We start from the raw sequence: 6,000 nt of genomic DNA, 5'->3' as shown, positions 1-6,000 counted from the left end.
AAATAATAGAAAGCTTCTAGTTAAGCATATAAAGGTTACATCAATAGATAATATTTTACTATGGCCGTAAAACAAACCATTGTGTTGCAGTGTCACAGTAAAGTTTAAGACGAGGTAGTCGTGTAGCCTGCCAGCCATGAAAGACAACGTGACCCATCACTTATCACACGTCACATCTTTTATGCTTCGGAAGGCAGGTTGTTGAATTCATAAAATTGACTATATATATCCTGTTAATTTTTGTTTTTGGGTAATGCCCGAAAGCCAAACAAAAAATATAAATGGTCTTGTTCCCCTGGGTCTTACTGCCATTGTCTTGGATAGAAAAGATTTATGGGTAAAATGTGCCTCTGACAGGTATGCTATACAGTGATGTGTACAGCTAATTACTTTGGAGAGAGTTGTGTTACAGGTAGCAGTTCCGGAAAGACCCATGGGATGACATTTTCTTTGGAGCTTTTGTTTTATACACAGCAATAGCCATTTGTATTTTGTCATGTATTAAACTCAGCTAACCATGACTCCTGTGTCTTTTGGAACCTACATGCTCTTTAGTGTCATCACTCCATCAGTCCCCAGAACCAAACTAAGGAACAGCCATTGTCCTAATCTATGAGTGACAGCCCACAAATGCTCTTTCATCTAATAAACATAGTGTGTAAAAAGAGATCCTCTTATTATTTTAGCTTATTATTTTGTTTCTGCCAAGCAGAGGCCATTTAGATCATTTGTGCACAACATAATGAATGAATGACATGCTATCTTCTGATGACACAGTATATTAGCACCACTAAAGTAGCCTGTCTGTGAAGATGCAATAATGATTTCAGCAAACATTTGTCTGGTCTAACCTTACAGTCCAACATGCAGTGAGAGATACAGAAAAATATTTAAATGTTTGCGTTTGCATTTCCAGTATGTGGCACTGTTTTCAGTTGCATGGCATATATTCAGCCTACTATACACTAATGTGAAATTATCTGTTTCTTCTGTATTTGAATGACTTATTGATGACGTCCTCTTGTCTGATCTTTGACCTGCGTTATACCTCCCGGGTGGGTTGTTTCCACAGACCCTCTGTGATTTCCTCAATAGCCTACTCTTCCTTACTATTACATTGACAGCTCTGTCCATACATACAAAACAACCTGGATCTCATCTATTTGAAGTCCTCCCCCTCGGTCCCTCTTTCTTTCTTTCTTTCTTTCTTTCTTTCTTTCTTTCTTTCTTTCTTTCTTTTTTTTTTTTCTTTCTTTCTCTCTTTCTCTCTCTCTCTCTCTCCCCCCTCTCTCTTCACACACAAATAGCCTGCACTCTCGCTCACTCAAAGACACTCTTTTTCGCCCTTTCTCTCTATCTTCCTACTTGGTCGAGCTCAAAAGAAGGGGACATGACAGAATGACAGGAGATGGATGTTTCAACAAGATGAAGGGTGAAATGTGAAATTAGCAACTCATATTCCTCGCCCCTGTGTTAAACGACAACCATCGGGAACCAGGTGTAATTGTTAAACATAATGAATTATTAAGAGCGGCGTCTATTAACAAGGTAGGCTATGTAAATGTATTATTTTTCTTCTGCACGTTAGACTGGTTTTGTGGTGACTGAGAAATTACGGATAATACAAGGGGGAGTGGGGGATTGCATAACACATTGCACCGTGCTCCCGTTTTATCTTTCCTAATTTTTCCAAGTGCACGAGAGTATCGAGTTATCTATGAATTTAAGTCGTAGCCTAATGCTTTTTTTTTCCGGGAAAAAGCAACTGTCGGTGCACGCTTTGAATTTGAAATCATGACAACTCGATTGTTAATAACATGAACTAAAGGCACGTGAATAGGGAACAGTGGAATCTACAGAGGGTTTCCACATGCTCTGATATCCTTTAATTCTCATTTCTCAGACATTATTAACAGCAAGCTAATTGAATAATTGTGTGTATGTTATCAGAAGAATCAGTCAAAAAAGTACTCTAACAGTCTACATCTGTGTAGCCTATTTAGCCCATAGGCCTATTTTCCACTGCATATTAAGCACTTTATCTTCCTTGAAGTCTCTGAGTTAATTGTATTGTCAACCTTTCTAATAATGTTAGTGTACCATAAAAAACATGTCATTGTTAGTAATTGCAGTTTCCATTAAACTGCGTCTTGTTCTTACAAACACAGCGCTTACATTTCTTGATGTTCTAGAATATACGATTATTATATTGCGTGGCATGCATGAGTGCAGAGCGACCATAGGTAGAATCATTTCTCGTAAAAATTTGTGATCAAGACAATAGAGCATTTTGGAGCCAAAGAAAATGCTGAAGGGGCCGGCGTGGTGAAGCATTGTCGGTAAAAAAAAAGCGATACCTATTCTATTCTGGATAAAGAGCTCCCTCCATCTCCATGGCGACGTGGAGACGTGGATATCTCACATTCAAAACCATGCATCGTGCGCGCAGCTTTCTCGCTGAAAGGGGATCGGTTCGATGGCAGAACAAAGCGAAAGGTAGAGCGCTCGCACACCGCGCTGAAGAAAAAAAAACGATAGGGTCTGTTTTGGGAACGAAAAGGGGAACAATTCTGACACACAAGTTATCTTCATAGGAAAGAAGCCGGGTGAGTGAAACGAGTATTGTGAGCAAAGCCTGTTGCTTAGTCTAGGCTATCATATATTGAGAAAAGTATGTTTTTTTAGGCTATAGGCTAAGCTCCAGTCTGTTGCCGTTCTGCGACGGCGCAGTTTACCAAAACATTTCCACTAGCCCACAGTGATTTCCTAACTAACTTACTCAGGTGCATTCGTTACACCTGGAAAAAAAATCTAAAGCGATTAGCTAGCATACCCGTAACATCTATAGTGATTGACAACATAGGCTACGTAAATGGGCTGATGTTTCAGAGATGGGCTAACATTGAGTTGAATGGCTTACCTAGGCCACCTAGGTAGCCTGCAGGTCGTCCTACTTGTAACGTGACTTAACCCAGAAAGCAGGCGCGGAGGGTTGAACCAGTCCCTGTGTGTTAGAGACCTCTCTAACGACCATAAAGCTCAGATTCATACTCCCATTCACCAGCTCTGCAAGCGTTAGGGCCTATAATGTCAAACTACGTTCGTTGATCACCAAATAGGCAATGGAGTTTCGTTGAATAATTATTTACTACCGTAGGCTACTTCCAAAAAAGGTATGCTATAAATAAAAATGTACAAGTAACCCGAAAAAATGGCTCTTCGGCACCTCCGATGTCGCTTATTGAGCTGTTGTAGACTTCCAACCAGTTTGTGGCAGTAATTAGTGCCAAATATGCTTTTTTTTTAGCTTGCCTGTACATTTTTATTTAGACCTTTTTTTGGAAATACATCCCGGCCGTAGTAGGGGTAAATGAATATAGTTTCTCAGAGAAACTCCATATTTGGTGATCACCAAACCTATTTGGACATTATAATGCATAGAGATATGGTGAATGGGAGTTTGAATCTGAACTTTCCGGGCGTTAGACAGGTCTCTAACGCAATGATACTGGTTCAGCGGAGGATAATTGAACTACGCTGCTAGGGCCTATAACATGTAGGCTAAATTGTCACTTTACGATTTTACTTACAATAATAAGCTGTTTTGGTCCACCAACTTTCAGAAACTTGTTGCAAGTTGTTGTTGCACATGTTGCACCTGGCAACTTCATCATAGGTGTGCATGTTCTACTTCTCACTTACTATTGCAGTTGCCCGACACATTTAGCAAATGGACAAAAGCGCACACGTGAATTTACAGCACTTCTCCAATAGCTCACTGAAATCGTGGGAACAGTTTCAGGACCTTGGACAGCGAAAAAGCGCATGCTCTTACTCTCATCTTTACACTTCCTTCCTACGTCAGCAATACATGTTTTAAATCATAAAACGTCTTGACTATCCCCAGTTTAAAGTGCTATGCATAAGCATATGCTACAAGCAGGCCTGGTAATGTAGCCTGAATGCTGTTTGTCTTGGATAGGCTGTTATTAGAACATCATGGGTCGACTTATCAGGCTGTCATATTGCTTTGTCAGGCATGTAGGAAACATGTAGTCTAGCCTAAATGAAAGTTATGGTTGCTTCTCCCAAGCATATATCCTATGCCTTCACATGTAGGCTAGCAGGACAGATAGAATGCATTTTAAATGGTTGATATGATTTTGTGGACTGGAGTACCATGTATGTTGACTTAACTGAAAACCAAGGATACTTTTTTAAGTTGATGCTCATTTACTGCATTTCTACACCAAGAAAATTTGCTATTTCGAGAACAGCAAAACAACAAAAAAATCACCCCAGCCATTAATTATCACCGCAATATTAGGTTTAAAGGTACTGTATGTGGAACTGCGTGTACAATGTCAACCACTACTCAAGCATAAATTGACTCACTTACTTGTGGAACAACGCATTCAGTGCAACATGAAATAGATAACACATGCTATCTAGTCACAACAAGGCTGACTTCAAATGCCGACTTAAATGTGAAAGTAACTAGTGCATTAAACAGCTGACCATGAAAGCAAACTATGCCAGATAAATCATACACATGCAGTGGTGTAGGAGCCGGGGGGACTGGAGGTTGCCCCCAGTAATTCATTTGTAAATTGGGAGCTTCCGGTACCTCAAAGCCCCCCGGATAACTCCCCCCCCCCACCCCTTTCGCACTCACTCTGTGAAAAAAAGTGACAAACTCAATGTAGCAGCGCAGCAGACAGTGAACTGCCAAGTAGCCTTCTATCTATGGTGGTGAAATGGACAGCGCTCTCCAAGGTGCTGATTAATTAGAAGCATTTTAGACGTCACTGCAGAACATACGCATAGCCTATAGTATGCCCACATACTCGAGTATAGCGGTTGGGTTTACACAAGTCAGAATTTCTTATAGCCTAATTTTCAAGATATCAATTACAGAATCATTTTTAGATGTCACGGCAGAAGACCCACTATATGCACAGACCCGAATTTCATATGATTTTTAATCTCTTTTGGCGAAGGAATCGCTAGCGGGACACCTACGATAACATCCAGTGAAATTGCAGGGTGCGAAATTCAAAATACAAACATCGTAATATTAAACATTCATGAAAATACAAGTGTCATACATCATTTAAAAGCTTAACTTCTTGTTAATCCAACCACACTGTCAGATTTCAAAAAGGCTTTACGGTGAAAGCCTACCATGCGATTATCTGAGGACAGCGCCCCACACCAAAATACTTTTTCAACCAGCACAGGCGTCACAAAATCACAAATAGCGATTAAATAAATCACTTACCTTTGAAGATCTTTCTCTGTTTGCAATCCCAAGGGTCCCAGCTACACAATGAATGGTCGTTTTGTTCGATAAAGTCCTTCTTTATATCCAAAAAAGTCAGTTTAGTTGGTGTCAATGATCTCAGTAAACCACTCCTTCAACATGCATACAAACAAATCCAAAAAGTTACCAGTAAAGTTCCTCCAAACAAGTCAAACGATGTTTCTAAGTAATCCCCAGATACTCTAATATCTAAATTAACGATAATATTAACGGAGAATAGTATGTTCAATAAGGAAGATAAGTAACGAAGAGCACACACCTCATTCAGGCGCCAACAAGACAACTTTTCTAATGAGAGACACCTTGTAGTTCTTCCAACTTCTTGTTAATTAAAAAAAAACAAGTCTGAAACCCTTTCTAAAGACTGTTGACATCTAGTGAAAGCCATAGGAACTGCAACCTGGGTCCTTTCTATTTGCTTTTCCTCGGGTTTTCGCCTGTCATATCAGTTCTGTTATACTCACAGACATGATTTTAATCCAATTTTTTTCTATCCAATGCTACCAAGTATATGCATATCCTAGCTTCTGGGCCTGAGTAACAGGCAGTTTACTTTGGGCATGTCAGTCATCCAAAATTCTGGACAAAAACCAGTATGCTAATGAAGTTTTAAGACTTCAATTAGGCAGTAGAACAAATATCGTTTTTTTTACGTTGGTGGCAGAGGATGTTACTGT

At 39.8% G+C, this 6,000-nt stretch overlaps 1 protein-coding gene across 2 annotated transcripts in view; it reads left to right on the top strand.

Annotated features, from left to right (window-relative positions):
* Positions 1–1,301: 1,301 nt before the first annotated feature.
* Positions 1,302–6,000, top strand: part of LOC110533559 (potassium inwardly rectifying channel subfamily J member 6) — a 106,653-nt gene continuing 101,954 nt past the window's right edge. Inside the window, exon 1 of one of the 2 annotated variants that reach the window (XM_021617892.2) lies at positions 1,302–1,548. The gene's annotated coding sequence lies outside the window, so the exon portion shown is untranslated. Of the gene's footprint in view, positions 1,549–2,355; positions 2,607–6,000 lie in introns of those variants that run through there. The other variant, XM_021617893.2, reaches the window with a different exon arrangement.

The sequence above is a fragment of the Oncorhynchus mykiss genome, chromosome 10 (genome assembly GCF_013265735.2).
Source record: "Oncorhynchus mykiss isolate Arlee chromosome 10, USDA_OmykA_1.1, whole genome shotgun sequence".
Taxonomy (NCBI): Eukaryota; Metazoa; Chordata; class Actinopteri; order Salmoniformes; family Salmonidae; genus Oncorhynchus; species Oncorhynchus mykiss.
Note: the sequence above shows the minus strand (reverse complement) of the source record. Positions and strands in the feature narration are given on the sequence as shown.